This window comes from Lactuca sativa, chromosome 4 (genome assembly GCF_002870075.4).
Source record: "Lactuca sativa cultivar Salinas chromosome 4, Lsat_Salinas_v11, whole genome shotgun sequence".
NCBI lineage: Eukaryota > Viridiplantae > Streptophyta > Magnoliopsida > Asterales > Asteraceae > Lactuca > Lactuca sativa.
Window position 1 is genome coordinate 362,587,829 of NC_056626.2, and position 17,418 is coordinate 362,605,246.

Consider the following 17,418-nt stretch of genomic DNA (forward strand, 5'->3'; position numbering starts at 1 on the left):
TAATACAGATTGGAATAAAAGAGACCTGGCTACATTTAAGAGATGTCTATGCTTCCTCTCCAGAACACCATTCTGTTGTGGAGTATAAGTACAAGTAGTTTGATGTAAAATGCCATTTTTATCAATGAAATCTTTAAACTGTGAATTAACAAACTCAGTACCATTATCAGATCTAACAACCTTAAGACTTGAATTAAAATGATTTTTCAAAAAATTGTAAAACACAGAAAACCAATAAAAAACTTCAGTTTTAGATTTTAACAAATATACCCAAACACCTCTGGTGAAGTTATCTACAATAGTTAGAAAGTATTTGAAACCATCAGTGGTAGCAACTCTATAAGGGCCCCAAACATCTATATGTACCAAATCACCTAAAGAAGTACTATTATGTTCACTCAAATGAAAAGAATTCCTAGACTGCTTAGCTTTGTGACAGACATCACAAGGAGGAAGAGACTCAGTTCCAAAAGACAAAACATGTTTAAGAGAATTTAAAGACTGAATAGCAGGATGACCCAACCTATTATGCCAAGTTACTTTGGAAACATAACAATCAATTCTACTCAGAGAAGCCATATTACCTGAAGAGTAAGAGTCTTCAAGATAATATAACCCTCCTGATTCACTACCAGTCCCCACAGTTACCTTGGACTATAAATCCTGAACAACACATTTAAATTCATCAAACACAAGCTGACATTTATTATCCTTACAAAGTTTGTGAACAGAAAGTAAGTTTACATTGAATTCAAGAACAACAAAAACATCAGATAAAACAACAGAATTAGACAGTCTCATATTTCCAATTTTATTAATCCTAGCAGATGACCCGTTAGGATGATCCACTCTAAGATCAAGTTTTGAAACATCAACAATATTATTAAGCTTAAAATCATTTTTGGTTATATGATGATTTGCACCAGAATCAACAATCCATTTATTATTGGTAGACACAGAAGAACTACAACAAATACCTACCATATTTGCGGACACTTCACTTGTTGAAGACTTCTCATTAATAAGACTGAGAAACTTGTTATATTGCTCACTTGTGAGAAAAAACTTTTCAGACGAATTGTTAGTCTTAACATCCAAATCAGAAGAAATTGAATTATTAGAAGAAAGTGTCTTATTAGGATTTTGAGATTCATTTTTGAACTTAAAATCTTTAGGAAAACCAATGAGCTTATAACACCTTTCGATAGTATGTCCCTTAAGACCATAATTTTTACACTGAAGACTAGAATTTCCACGAAACTTATTTCGTTTTTCATCATTAAATTTACCAACAAAAGCAGTAGCTTGAGACTTAGTAGAAGTTTATGAAACAGAACCTCCCTTCTGATGTGATTATTCACGAGAAACAATAGAAAAAGCAGTTTTCAGATTAGGGAGGGGTTCTGTTAACAAAATGTGACTTTTAACTGAACGAATGTATCATCTAACCCAGACAAAAACTGCATAAGTTTCATTAATTTTGAATGGTTAACAAAATCAGTTGAGGCTTCACATGTACACTCAGACAGGTTAATTAATTCTTCAAACTCTTTCCACAAAGCATCGAGCTTACTGTAATACTCAGAGATAGACAAACCATTCTGAGTAAGTGAATTTATTTTTTGGTGTACATTGAAAATAACAGAACCATCAGCCTTAGAGTAAGTTTCACTTAACTCAGACCAGATATCAGAAGCATTATCACTACAGGCATGATTAGCATACAAAGATTCAGAAATAGAACCAAGAATCCAAGAACATACAACAGCATTAACACGTTCCCATTTATGAATTTTAGTTTCATCCTCACTAGGTTTAGGAAAAGTTTTATCAACAAAACCTAACTTATTCCTTCCCTTCAAGGCCCTAGTCATAGAAATTTCTGATATTCTATAATTCTCAGTTCCAGTCAGTTTAAAACTAATAACAAAAACAACACCATTATCAGAAGGATGTAAAAATAATGGATCATCAAAATCATATCGTTCTGCACTTTTAGATCTAGATCCAAACGGAGTTTCCCCAACCATGACTAATACAGTTTACAGAAAATCAAAGTTGTGTTCTCTTGAATATGACTAAACTAAACCAGATTCTGACCTCTTTCAAGAAGCAGACAAGCTAGTGTAATCACAAGACCACAACCTCAATAACAAAAACTGTAAGAGTCACAACATAGCAAGATGAACAAACAATAACACAGAAGCACCCAAGAAAATAACCTGAACAAACAAAGAACAAGTGTGCGAATACTTACAGAACTCCACCTAAATGCTCCGCAAGCTGCAATGTAGTTTACCGTTAGATCTACACAAATAGAATCTAACACTGAAGAAGACATGCATTCAAATGCCAGAAACCACCAAACACCTCAGATTGCACCGTTTGCAATCTTAACGTTGACCATCGCTTGACGTTGGGTGTCAGAAAACAAAAAAGTTAACCCTAACGTTACAGTCAAGCGATCGTTTACTCTTAAGATTAACAGTGTCTGAGTGAGTTTAAACCGTCGTTTTTATGAACAACGTGAAATCCACCTTAAGTCAACAAGTTGAAGCAACCGATCGAATAGAGGACACAAAACTACCAAGAAAACTCAAGAACAAAAACGAGATCTGAAAACCCTACTAAAAAACGAGAAATCAACGAACAGATCTGAAAACCCTAAATAAAAACGAGAAATCAACGAACGACGCAGGAATAACCCCGCTCTGATACCATGATAAAAACTCAAACAACAAATCTATCACAACATCAACAGATCTTTTATTAATAAGATCCAATTGGTTTTCAGGAAACTTACAAATCAAAACCTCACTACATAACACTCACCATCAAACAAAATAGACAACAAGAACAGATTACAGAGTTTTCCAACTAAACATTCAATCAGAACAAAAGAGATTAGATTTAACTAAAACCCTAATCAGAAGAAGACGAAGATGAGAGAATGAAGAGACTCGATTAAGTGTACGCTTACACATTCATATCTTAATCTGAACATTAACCACATATATACATCCGGTTCAACCCATTAAACCAAACCCGTAATATATAGATCCGCGCATGCTTCCAAGTTCTTTTAAATTAGCTTCAGTACCTGCACTATGAAGATAATACACAATACACCCAAAACTAAAAAACACTAAAACACTTTTAACTTTACAGTTTTACAGTTATGACTCAAGTAAAGCAACCCTTTCTCAATGTTAATCTTGCTCATAAACATATACTTTTAACAATATATAAATAAAAAAATAACTTAAATACTAAACATGAACAAAAACTAAACTATTTTACGCTTATGATTCATTTTTTTTATACTAAATATTATTTTTTATACTAAATTTCGATTGATATCTAGTGTTAACAAAAAAAAAAGTTGAAATAATACATCAAATGTTAACTTTATGTTATCATAAAACTATCAATATTCGTTTCTTATTTTTCGTTGGTTTTCTAAATATTTAAGAAACATTAACTTTTTGAGTGAGTTATTAGAATATTTTGTCACATATATATAATAATGTTGACCATGTGTTTATTGGGCGATTCCCCATTGATGACAACATACATAAATTTGTAGTTTATGAATTAAATTAAATTCAGGGCCGTTTCAATATTAAATTATTTGGCCATCATGATTATTTGATTCGATTAATGTATTTTGTACCTGAAAAGTTCTGACGTACGTTACATAGGTACAGTAGGCATCTACTAACACTTTTGTTTAATTTTTTAATATATATTTTGGAGTAAAAGGCTTTAGTAGTCATTTTTTTTAAGTTTAACTACAATTTGTATGTCACTATATGAGAAATTTCATGTGGCCTGTAAAAATTGACCCGACCTGCAATAATTATGCTGCGAAAATTATTTTTTTTTTCTTAAATTTGAAGCTCTAGAATTCTTTCATACTAAAGAGTTTGAGTAGGTTTTTTAATTGTGCTGTTGAAAGAAGAACTATTTATGGACATATCTTTTTAAAAAAGTGTAACATTCGGTTTTTTTATGGTAAAATTATATGTGTATTAATTTTAAACTCCTTAGCAATAGTATTTTCATATTATTTGTTTTTTTTTCTTATATTGATTTACTGTTGTTACATATATTTGATACCTATTGTTTCTTGCTCCCACCTCCGGCTGCTGCTAACACATGTCTTCCACCGTTTCCATTCACCAATAAGATTAGTTGACAACACCACCGACGCCTCTATACTTAAATATCAAATGCTTTCAGTCAAAGGTCTCCACTGAATCATTCCCTGCTTTTGCTCCCTCTTCAAACTCTACAACTTCTATTTCTCTATTCTTCCCATTCGTCTTCTACCGACAGATTTTGATGTTTTCACCTTTGACTTATCGTCTTCTTCACCATCTCTCTTCACCTTCTACTCTGCCATCATCAGCAAAGTGGTTTTCCGATTATCGCACCAGTTGTATTTTCTTCACACATCCTTCGACGGATTCCAATACCGTTGACTTAATAACATTGTGGAGAAGATAACAAATTTGAAAGTCATAATTGAAGTCTACAACCTCATAAATTTTGATTCATCAAACTTTCTCCCTCTGTCCATCACAAAATGGTTCTCCGATTATGACACCTATTGTATTTCGCCCCGATGACGTCTAACACATGGACGTCAGTACTGAAGAACCCTATAGTGGCGGCAATAACTGGAACCCCACAACTTGAAACACAATGGTTCGTCTTCTCACTTAATTTTGTAGATCAGGGTTGATCTCCGGTTGTTCAATATTTGTTAGCAAAGCTGCTCTGTTAAAAAGAATTTAATTTGGGGCTTACTGTATTCTTTTTGTTGTTCAAAATTTATAGATTGAAGATGCATATTAAGTGCTCGATGAGATGCTTTAAAGAATATTACTTAGTAAATTTGTTGCTGCTGTTGCAGATTTTTGGCTCTAGCAAAAGCATGTTGACACCAAAAGAAGTAGCCAATTTTTTTTGGACTTTCCACAATCTCCATACCCTGAAACTAAACAAACGATTACAGAGTGATAAAATAATATTGTATCTTAATCAACTTTTATTTGTATTCCCCACCCTGTTAAGCAGGTTCAGTGTTGCCTTGTTGGCTTTCAAGAATACACCACTATTAAAAGAAAAAAAAATTGTGGAGCAATAGAAAAGAGTTTCTATTTACAAATTATCAAAACATTTTCATAAAAGAAAAACATAGCAAGTACGGAAACTCAACAGACGCTTTATAGCAAGAAACAGGGATGCCTGTCTGACGAAAAAAATGACTGTCTATTCGATAACTATTAGTGTATGTTGTTTTAGTATTCTTTTGGAGAAATGTCAAGCTTTCACATAGAAAAAAATATAGCAATAAATAGGGATGCCTATGACACATATAATAATAATAATAATAATAATAATAATAATAATAATTTATATAAATATTATAAATTATAAATGTTCGTTTTATCGAATAATCAAATCATCAAATAAGATAATCATAAATAAATAAGAATCTTTTGTATGCAATACGGGTTATATCAATGATATTTATATATTATGTATATGTTTTACGAACAAATATTATTGACTTATAATATTTGTATAAAATATTATTATTATAAATTTAACGAATTATGTTAAGCACACATTTAAAATTAAAAGATTATACATTATAAGTAATCTTAATGAAAGTTATGGTGGTCGTGGTGATGATTCTGTGAGTATAAAGAACGCTCAAATCTGACTTTTTATGAAAAAGTTATAATTCTTTGAAGTTTTGTGTTCAATCATATACGACGAAGTATGTCGTAAAATATAAATCAGAGATAGCTTGCTTATTAACTTATGTAATCTAAACGAATTTCGTAATAATTATAATTACAAAAGTATGTATATAAAGAACGCCTAAATCCGACTTCATATAAGGAAGTTATGATTTTTCGACGTTTTAGTGCAACACAATACAAAAGTATGCGACACAAAAACTGAAATGAAAATTAGTTGATTGTTAGCTAAAAAAAGGTAAACAAGAGTTAAAGTACTCGTAAATACGAACCTGGCGATATAGGAAACATTGAGAATCGAGTTCATATGAAGAAGTTGTGATTTTTTCATGATCTTTTACAATATAATCTTCATAGGCTGTAAAATTAAGATGAAATGAGAATTAGCTGATGATGTCTAAATGAAAGTTATAGTAATCATCGATAGGAACATGTGGATATAAAGAACATCGAAAACAGAGCTCGTATGCAAAAGATATTATTTTTCGAAAATATGAGAATTTACCTATGTGAGATAACGTAGCCACCCGAGATCACGCCACAAGGCGATGCGACAACCTCTTCTCCCAACCGACATGATAAAGTGTCACCATAGATTTGTCAAATCATGGGATCAAATGGGAGGAGCCTCGTTGATGAGGCATGGCGTTCCTAGGGTTTAGGGTGTGATGCGCCCCCATGAGCAGCCTATAAATAGTAGCGAAAATCAGCTCATTTGCTCACACCCTACTCAAAATCTCTCTCTCTCTTTATATATATATATATATATATATATATATATATATATATATATATATATATATATATATATATATCAAATATGTGGGATCCAAATTATGAGTTTCATGTATTTTAGCGAGGTGTGGCATCGTTGGCAATCCCGATGAAATGAAGTATTCGGAGTCAAAGTTCTGCTTGCAAACTTTCCGACTTTTCGTGAGAAACTCTTTAAGTTAAGTTGTTACTAGGCTTTAAGTGTAACTTATATTTATATTCATAACCGTTATGAATTAGTAAATAATATTTATTAGTGATTCCATTCAAAAGGATGGTTGATCTACTTACGGGAGTGATGTGTAGGCTAGATCTAGTAAGGTGTTTAAAGTGGATTTTCCAAACAATATACTATGTACACCAAACGGATTCTACCTCCGATATGATCTCACTTGATTATTCAGTATTTGATAGAACTTGAAGTATATATTGCGATTATTGAAGAATGCATAAATAATTTATAAGCTTATAAATACAAAAGAATAATGAAGCATAGTAATATTCGTATTTACATTGTTTAAAAGGGATAAGCCGATGTATTAGCCAAGGAGCTAGCTTTCTCATAGATCATCTACCTCAATCAGGTGAGTGCGTAGTTACTTTCATGAACATGATTTTAATACAATTATTTTCTAAAAATATTAAACATCTGTTTAAAGCTTATATTTAATACACTGTGCGAACCAGATATGGTTATATATTTGTTTAGGTGTATGTGTGTGTGTATAATATATATATATATATATATATATATATATATATATATATATATATATATATATATATATATATATATATATATATATATGTAGAGAGAGAGAGAGAGAGAAAGAGAAAGAGAGAAGAGTTATATGGAAAACAAAAAACCCTAAAAGTCATAAAAATGCAAAAAAGAATACATTGAGATCACAAATATTTTTTTTGACATTTTTATACCTAAAAATCGCATGTTTATTTACAAAATCGCTGAAAAAAAATAAAAAATTCGATTTTTTTTAAAATTCCAGCAAAAATAAAGAAAAAGCTGTGAAAATTCATAATATAAAATAAAAAAAAAAAAAATGATTTGTGATGTCTAAGTAATGTTTTTTGCATTATATGATTTTTAGGGTTTCTTCTTTTTCCATAGAACCTAAGCCTACATATATATATATATATATATATATATATATATATATATATATATATATATATATATATATATATATGATGTTATTACATGATAGTCTTAATAGAAGTATTATTACTGAAAAGATTAATGTATATTAAATATCTAATACTTTGTATTAAATATATTCACTAAATTAGGATAGTGCCCTCTAAACAAAGTTGATATTGGAAGTTGATTATAAATATTGTAGTGTAGTCTAGTTTCTAAAGAAAGAAGTATAAAGGATGTTTAGATCCAATTTAGTTGGATAATAGTATAGCCCTACTCTATATTGGGATGATATCTTTAAGATTGTAATGATGATGGATAGTGAACTGGTCCAGTTACAAACTAGGGTTTGTCAAAGAAATTTAGTGCAAGTTATGTGGAAAGGATGTTAATTCTACCTTGTATTGTAAATATATTATGTAGACAATAAAATTTGTACTGGAGGTTTGTTGGGTTGAAGATTTTCGAGGATTGCGTCATTGGGCTCGGCTATTAGTCCATATGTTTTGTGCTCCGGTTTGGGCCTGTCCAACCAAGAGTTCGTTAGGTTTATTATATAAGTATATGCTTGCATGCATATTAGGTTAACGATCTAGAAGACGATAGCATTACGATAGCATTACAGTTTTCTCTCTTTATCGTTCCTGTAAACCTACTAATCCTCTACAGTTGATGTTCTTAATCGAGCTCTTCTGAGGGTTTATTTTTAATCATTCGACTCGTTTGATTCATTCTTGACTTGTTCTTTATTTTCGTGTTCTTGCTGTTTAATATTTATTCACCTGTTTAAGATCTAATCGATCTTCAAGATTAAGTTTTAGTCTCATCAATTGGTATCAGAGCAGGAGGCTGTGTAATCGATACACATCTTTTCTGTGAAAAGGTTTCAATTAGGGTTTTTCCGCAATTACTGATATTTATTGAGCCGTCATCTCATTATTGACGTATCTTGATATTTATTGTTTTGCCCTAATCTGATTTATTACAAGTCTGATCTTTGAACAGGTTTTTTGATCATAATGGACGAGTCGCAATCAAATCCCATCAATATTTCCAACAGCATCGGTTCAACCACGAAGATTCCAATCCTATATACCCATGACTATGAAGTCTGGGCGCATCACTTCGAAAACTACGTGATAGGATCTGAGGATAATGGATACCTCATATGGGAAGTAATCATTAATGGACCTTTTTCTCATTCTGCAACGTCAAGGATTATTAAAACTCAAAAGGAGTATAACGATCTGCTGAAGGATGTCAAAGATATTGCGCAAGATGAGAAGGATAAATTCCAGTGTAATATCAAGGCGTTAAGATTGATAAGATTCGCCCTTCAGTCCGACACCTTCAGGTTGGTTAGCTCATGCACAATGGAAAAGGAAGTTTGGGATAGACTTCGCGAACTGTACTCTACAGACGAGGATCTTGAACATTCTATCCAAACCTTGCTCTTATCTAAGTTTGGAGAATTCAGGCAAGGAGCCGAAGAAACTGTGACCCAGACGTTCGATCGCTTCAATCATCTTCTCAGCAGGATGATCAAACATGACATCGAAAGGAAGCTTATCGAGCAGAAGGTTACGTTCTTAAATGGTCTAAGGTCAGAATGGAGAGCTGTGGTGTCAACAGTTAAAGCCCATGAGCAGTTTAAATCTTACTCTTTGGTGAAACTGGTGGGTATTCTAAAGTCCCAGGAGAAGATTGTGCTGCAGGAAAAGAACGTTGTTTCAAGCCTAGGTTCACTGGCCCTCCTGTCAAAAAGTAAAGCTATGATGGAGGATGAAGACCTCAACTTGGAGGAGTATGACCTCACATCTGAGGATTATGCTATGATGGTGTCTAACCCCAAGAGGTTCATTAAGAAGAGATTCCCCAGCAACAAAAACCGAAACTGGCAGGGGAGTTATAGTTCAGAAAAAGTTAACAATGAACCGAAGGTTGAAGAGCCCAAGAAGGGATCGAAGGCAGATGGTGATTCTGGAGTAAGCTGTTACTACTGTGGTGGGAAAAACCACTATGCTAAAGATTGTGTCCTCAAAAAGATGGCTGAAAAAGATGAGGAAAAGGATGAGGAAGCTGTGCTGCAGAAAAGGCTTGATGAGATGAGAAAGAAGAAATCTACTGCTAACCCTTCCATGAATGCTCTAATTGTGCAGGGTTCGGTTGCTGATGACGAGTTCGGTAGTGTGGAAGTTTGGTCAACCGACTCCGAAGACGATGAAGTGAGGAAGCCTTCGCATGGAAAGGCTTGTGTGGCTAAAGAGGAGAACAGTGGAGGCAGGTGCTTCATGGTGTCCGATGTATCTCAGTTGAGGGGATACAACACTGATGGTGGAAGCAATGAACCGAAGGAACAGCAGGATATGTGCTTTACGGCCAAACCGATCAGCCAGCAGTTCAATGAGCTCGATGAACTGATCAAGAAGGTACAATCGATTTTCGTTTCATTTAAAGTACCACAATCCTCATATGAGAAAGAATTAAAAAATGTTAATACAAGAATTTCTCATCTAGATAGTAGTTTAACTCAAACTCGAGTCACAAATTCTAACCTAACTGATCAATTAAGCAGGGTGTCTTCGAAGAGTGAGGAGCGGCGCATGTGGATCGAGTTGAAGGAGTCTGAATTAGTTAAAATAAAAGACGAAAATATTTATTTACAAAGAGACAATTTAAAGTTGTTAAAACAGCGGAATGTTTTTTGTTTAATTGCAAAACGTCTTTATTCTAATATTACTCAGCTTCACTTGGACTGTGAAATAGGCCAAAAGATCCATCGCATGATTTTGCCCTTCCTTGAGTTTAAGGAGGATGAAATCGATGCTGAAGCTTATAATTTCGAGAGTGTGATATCATCTGATGACGTCAATCCGACCTATATGTATGGACTGGACAAAATTGAATCTTTCATTAAATCCAAGGACCACAAGGACATGCTCAAAAACCTTTTGGATGAAAATGATAGACTTAAACTGAGAACCGAAACCATACAAAAATTTGACTCTTTGAACGCCAACTTGAGCTCAGAAAACAAAATTGATGTTGAAAATGCATCTGAGCTTAATGAGGACGACAACATGAGTGAAATTTCTGTAGAGGACACGGTTGACTGCTCAGAATTTGTAAAAAACGAGCCTGAAAACCACAAGAATCTAATTTCTGAAAATTCAGTGGAGTTCGCTCGATTGTCCCAACAAAAGTCCCTGATCTTAGCAGAGAAAGCGGTTGTATATCAAAAGGTCAGGACCACTCCAAATCAAGTGTACAAGGTCACTGGAGTAACTGAACATCAGACCGCTGAACTCACAACTATTGTAAACAAAGACAATGCTGATGGCTGCGATGAGTACTTCTGGTCAGCTCCAATAGATAATGCAAACGAAACGATAGGCTTATTAGAAAGAACCTCATGGATGAGTAAAGGTAGATACATACCAGAACCCTTGAATAAGCCAAATAATTTCGATGAACCAGGTACTAGTGGTACGAAAGACATTCCTCAAGAGAATGGAAATTCGGCAAAAGAAGACATTCCCTCTAGTTCCTCAGTTCAAAGTGAAACTCCTACAGTTCAAAGTGAACCAGCTAAGGAGAAACCGAAAATGAAAGCCAATATTCATCATCAACCGAAGCAGATGAGGAATAAGAAACGTGAAAGGAACCAGAGATACAGGAAGAATCTCTCTGAAAGGAAGCAGTTCTGGCAATCCCAAAATGCATATTTCTCACATCAAGACAAGAATCTAAAGTTTGAGAACAATCCTGTCAAAAAGCATGAGAGCCATAACAACCGAAAGCCAAGGTTCGGTTCAGAAGAGAACAACAACCGAAAGCCAAGGTTCGGTTCAGAAGAGAACAACAACCGAAAGCCAAGGTTCGGTTCAGAAGAGAACAACAACCGAAAGCCAAGGTTCGGTTCATAAGAGAACAACAACCGAAAGCCAAGGTTCGGTTCAGAAGAGAATACCAACCGAAAGCAAAGGCTCGGTTCTGAGAATGACTCCAACCGAAAGCATAGGTTCGGTTCAGAGAACTGCTCCAACCGAAAGCAAAGGTTCGTTTCTGAAGTCAAAAGAGATCAAAACTCTAAGGTCAATCCCACCAATGATCAAAAGCAAAAGGGTCACCTAGAGTCTCCAGCCAAGAAGTCATCTCAATCTAAGCCCACTCCTTCTCAATCATCTAATTCTTTTATTTCTTCCAATTCATCTCCACCTTGCTCTAAAGCTCATTCTGTTCGTTCTCAAAAATCTCATTCGTCAGCTGAACAAAAAGGCAAACAGAAGGTTAATGCATCCAAACCTGAGTCTAAACCGAACGCACCTAATCCTAATAAAATCAAAGTTTTTACCATTAAAAAGAAAGATGAAACAACACTTATAAAACGAACATATCTTGTTGACATCTCTCTTACTATTCCTGTTCCTATGAAAAGCTCACATGGGCCCAAGAAACTTTGGGTTCCTAAATCTGCTTAATTTTTGCAGGTTATAAGTGACGAGCAGTTCGACGAAGAATGGTACATAGATAGTGGCTGCTCGCGTCACATGACAGGAAGGAAAGAAGAGCTCAGGGAATACAGGTCTCTCTCAAATGGTGGCAACGTCAAGTTTGGAAACAATTCTTTCGGCACCATAAAGGGATACGGAATGATAACTAATGGTGATTTTACTATAAGGAAGGTGGCTTATGTGGAAGGACTACAACACAACCTCATCAGTGTATCTCAGCTTGTTGGAGGTACAGGTCTCAAAGTCTCATTCGACGATGAAGGTTCTGAAATTATTGAGAAGAAGACGAAGAAAGTAATTCTCAAATCGGAGCGAAAGGGTGAAATGTTTCCTCTAAACCTTAAACCCATCAAAGGAAACCCAGCTATATGCTTATTATCAAAAGCTCAATCTGACGAAAGCTGGTTGTGGCACCGAAGACTCTCTCATCTCAACTTTAAAGATATTAACAAACTTGTCACTGGAGGTCATGTTCGAGGCCTTCCATTGCTCAAGTTCGACAGAGATCATTTGTGTGCTGCATGCGAAATGGGGAAGCAGAGTCGTCAAAGTCATCCATCTGTAATTAACACAAAAGTAGTTGAACCACTTGAATTACTTCATATTGATTTGTGTGGTCCATCATCTATCGAAAGCATCGGTGGTAGCAAGTATATTCTTGTTATTGTTGATGACTTTTCTCGATTTACATGGGTGTTCTTTCTAAAGCTCAAATCTGAAGCGACTCATAAGCTGAAAGTGTTCATCAAGCAGATTGAAGTACAGCTCAAGAAGGTCGTTCGCAACATCAGAAGCGACAATGGTCTGGAATTCAAGAACAGGGAATTTGAAGAATTTCTAGCAGAAAAGGGAATAAGTCACAACTTCTCAGCTCCTTACACACCTCAACAGAACGGAATTGTGGAAAGACGAAACCGATCTTTGTGTGAAGCTGCCCGAACTATGCTAAGTTTCGCTTCCTTACCTCTTTATTTTTGGGCTGATGCAATTTCTGCTGCTTGTTTTACACAGAACAGGTCTTATCTCAACAAACGATTCACGCTCACACCATACGAGATTCTCAACAACAGAAAGCCCAATGTGAAATTTTTCCATATGTTCGGCTCACGGTGTTTCATCTTTAACTCTAAAGAACACCGCAACAAGTTCGATGTCAAAGCCAACGATGGAATCTTTCTGGGTTACTCTCTCACTTCCAAAGCATACAGAGTCCTAAACAAGCGTTCGAGAAAAATTGAAGAGACCTATTACGTGACTTTTGACAATAGCTATGTCAAAAAGCTACAGGCCAAAGAATACACAGCTGGGGAAATCTTTCCTCAAACTGGCCAAGTCACAGTCTCGATCGCTAATCTATACGAGAAGTTTCTGGAGCTATTTGACGAACCAGAGAAAGCTACCCTCTCAGAAGCAGGCGCAGCAGACAACAAGGTAGACCACATGAAGCAAATTGTCGAAGAAGCTGCCAGGAGAATGAACGAAGCAGGATCGAATTCTGATGAACCTCCATCTAACGATGCTTCAGTCGAGGGGGAGCCAAGCTCACATGTTGAGGGGGAGCCAAGCTCTACACCTGCTACCGAAAGTCCAACTCCAACCGAAGGTGCATCAACGCCTGAAAGTCCAGCACCACAAGAAACCTCTGAACCTCAAGTTTCTCATAGCTCATCAATCGAGGGGGAGCATGGTGATATGTCACTCAACTACGAAAGCCAATCCGAGCCAGAAGAAATGATCAATGCTGAACTAGACCCAACCTTTGATCCAAACTATCCTCCTCTCACCAAATGGAACAGAGATCATCCTATCTCTCAAGTGGTTGGTGATGTCTCCGAAAAGGTTCTGACCCGATCACAACTGAAGGCAAAACAGACATCCTTATTTTCAAAGGTTGATTTTTGTATGTTTAACTCATTCGTATCAAAAGTTGAACCGACGACAGTTAATACTGCTCTCGATCACTCCGATTGGGTTCAAGCAATGCAAGACGAACTGAACGAATTTGAAAGGAACAAAGTCTGGCGCCTCATTCCAACTCCTCCAAATGCCTCAGTTGTTGGTCTCAAATGGGTCTTTAGGAATAAAATGGACAAGGAAGGGAATGTTATAAGGAATAAAGCTCGTCTGGTAGTAAAGAGATATTGTCAGGAGGAAGGGATTGATTATGAAGAGACTTTCGCTCCTGTAGCTAGGCTGGAATCTGTAAGAATATTTCTTGCTTATGCTGCCCACAAAAACTTTGAAGTTTTCCAAATGGACGTCAAGTGTGCATTTCTTAATGGAGAACTCGAAGAAACCGTGTATGTGGAGCAACCTCCTGGGTTCGTGAACGAAAACTATCCAAATCATTGCTATATTCTGGATAAAGCTGTGTATGGCCTTAAACAAGCTCCGAGAGCCTGGTATGAAACGCTAACTAAATTCTTAAAGATGTCTAAATTCAAACAAGGTTCGGTTGACCCATCCTTCTTTTGCAAAAAGGAAGGTAACCACCTTATGATAGTTCAAATTTATGTCGATGACATCATCTTTGGCTCTACGAATCCCAGCTTAACAGCTGAATTCAGAAAGTTGATGGAGACTAAATTTGAAATGAGCTCAATGGGTCCTATTAACTTTTTCCTTGGTTTAAATATTAGACAGGGACCCGAAGGCATCTTTATCAATCAGGAAGCCTACACGAAGACTCTCCTAGCAAAGTTTGGTATGATGGGAGACTCCAAAGTCAAAGTCCCAATGGCATTCGGCACCAAGCTAACTCCATCCCTAGACAAACCGGCTGTTGATATCACGTTCTATCGTCAAATGATAGGCTCACTAATGTATCTTACTGCTAGCAGGCCTGACATCATGTTTTCTGTGTGTTATTGTGCTCGATTTCAGGCAAACCCACGCGAACCTCACATGCTTGCAGTGAAGAACATTTTACGCTATCTCAAGCGAAACACCTCCTTAGGTCTATGGTATCCTTCCAACTCAGGCTTCTTCGTTCAAGCCTATTCAGATGCTGACCTTGGAGGATGTGGACTCGACAGAAAAAGCACCACTGGCGGCTGTCAATTCCTTGATGGGAAGTTGGTTAGCTGGCAATCCAAGAAACAAACGTGCGTGTCGTTGTCTACTGCCGAAGCGGAATACATAGCAGCTGCATCCTGCACCTCTCAAGTGATTTGGATCCAGAGTCAACTTCGAGACTATGGACTCAATATGAAGAAGATCCCACTATATTGTGACTCTGAAAGTGCAATTAGGATCTGTCATAACCCAGTGCAACACTCTAAAACCAAACACATAGCACTGAGGTATCACTTCATCAAAGATCACGTGGAAGATGAAAACGTCGAAGTACACTTTGTTCGAACCACTGATCAACTGGCTGACGTCTTTCCCAAAGCTCTTCCTGAAGCATCATTCAACAGAATACTGCAAGGGCTAGGTATGATGGAATCAGAGTCAGTACCTCACACTACCTCTCAATCTCAAACGTAAGAAGCGAAATTGACCGAACGTTCAGGTTCGGTTAAATCATCTGACTCGCTCATCACCACAAAGGTAGTTTTCTTAGTTGTATATTTCTTGTACAAAGTTGTTTATCTTATTGTTAAAAGTATTTTCTGATTGCATGTCTAAATTTCTTGGTTTTCTAAAATTTTCCAAAACCGAAACCAACCAAACGCTCGGGTTCGGTTTTTCAAAATTTTCTTGAACCGAAACCAACTGAACGCTCGGGTTCGGTTTTTCAAAATTTTCTTGAACCGAAACCAACCGAACGCTCGGGTTCGGTTTTTCAAAATTTTCTTGAACCGAAACCAACCGAATGCTCGGGTTCGGTTTTTCAAAATTTTCTTCAACCGAAACCAACCGAACGCTCGGGTTCGGTTTTTCAAAATTTTCTTCAACTGAAACCAACCAAACGCTTGGGTTCGGTTTTTCAAATTTTTCCCAACCGAAACCAACCGAACGTTCGGGTTCGGTTTTTCAAATTTTTCCAAAGTTTTTTTTTTTTCTTTTTCTAAGTCTTATTTTTTTTCTTACTTATTTTTTTATTATTTTTATTTTCTTCTATTTTTTTATTTTCTTTAATATATCTCAAAAACTCCAAAAATATTTTTCTCTTTTAATTTTGTTTGTGTGTTCGTTCGTTTATGGGGATATAATTGTTGGATTACTGAAGTGTCCCTAGAAGCATGCTGCTGTATGTGTCCCAAGCCTCATAAGATTTTGAATAATAGTCTTCATGACCTGGTATAAACAAACCTTGTCTTCCCAATAAGGCTACCACATTTATTCTAATCGTGAGCTACCTCACTCTCTTCTCACATGAGTTAAGAGTTTTCTGCTTGGTCCTTATTTTCGCAGCAGAGGTACTTTATCTTCTTACACCATCTCCATTATATTTCTCCATTACATTCGTTTCATCAACGTAACCCTTGAGACTCTCAGAAATTACCACTGAGGTTTATGGTTACACAACAGCTGTGTTTATGATCTTAGTTTCGTGCCACTACGAGTTGAGTGAAACCCAAAATTCAACACCAATTCTGAATTGACGGTGAACAATTAATTTGCTCAAGTTTTCACCAAAGAATTAACGGTTGTACCATCATGAAATCTCAAATTTTATTTTGTGTGATTCCTATGAAATTGTTAAACACCATAACATTTCTTCCCTTGGGATCCAGTTTTTAATTTTTTTGAGATTTTCTATTTTCCAAGCCAATTTAAAATTAATTCCTACCTACTTGTTCAACAGACTACACCGGTCTCACAAGTACTTTGATCACTTTCTTTCTTATTTCAAGATTAGAATTGTTGCATCAAAGCGAAAGCCACCATGAAGTAGCCAAATTAAAAGAAGCCTTTCAACATTTATTAATAAGTGTTTGATCGTAATTCAACGGGAAACCACATTAACACTTTGAGGTCTCTCTTGATCTTGAAGGAAGAGATTCGTGCCCGGGATCATTTGTTTCGTGTCATTATTGACATCACAGTCATTCCTCAAAAGAGTTGTTATATTTCTTTTCTTTTTACACTCTTAGCACGAAAATCTTTGTTTTTCCGAAATTCCGTTACTAATAATTACAGGCTGTATTATTGCTTTGGTGGTTAATTATCAACCTGTGGTCAAAAATCATCCACGTGGGTAATTTATTCAAAAGATGCGATTTAAAAGATAAGACGAAGGGATGCTGAC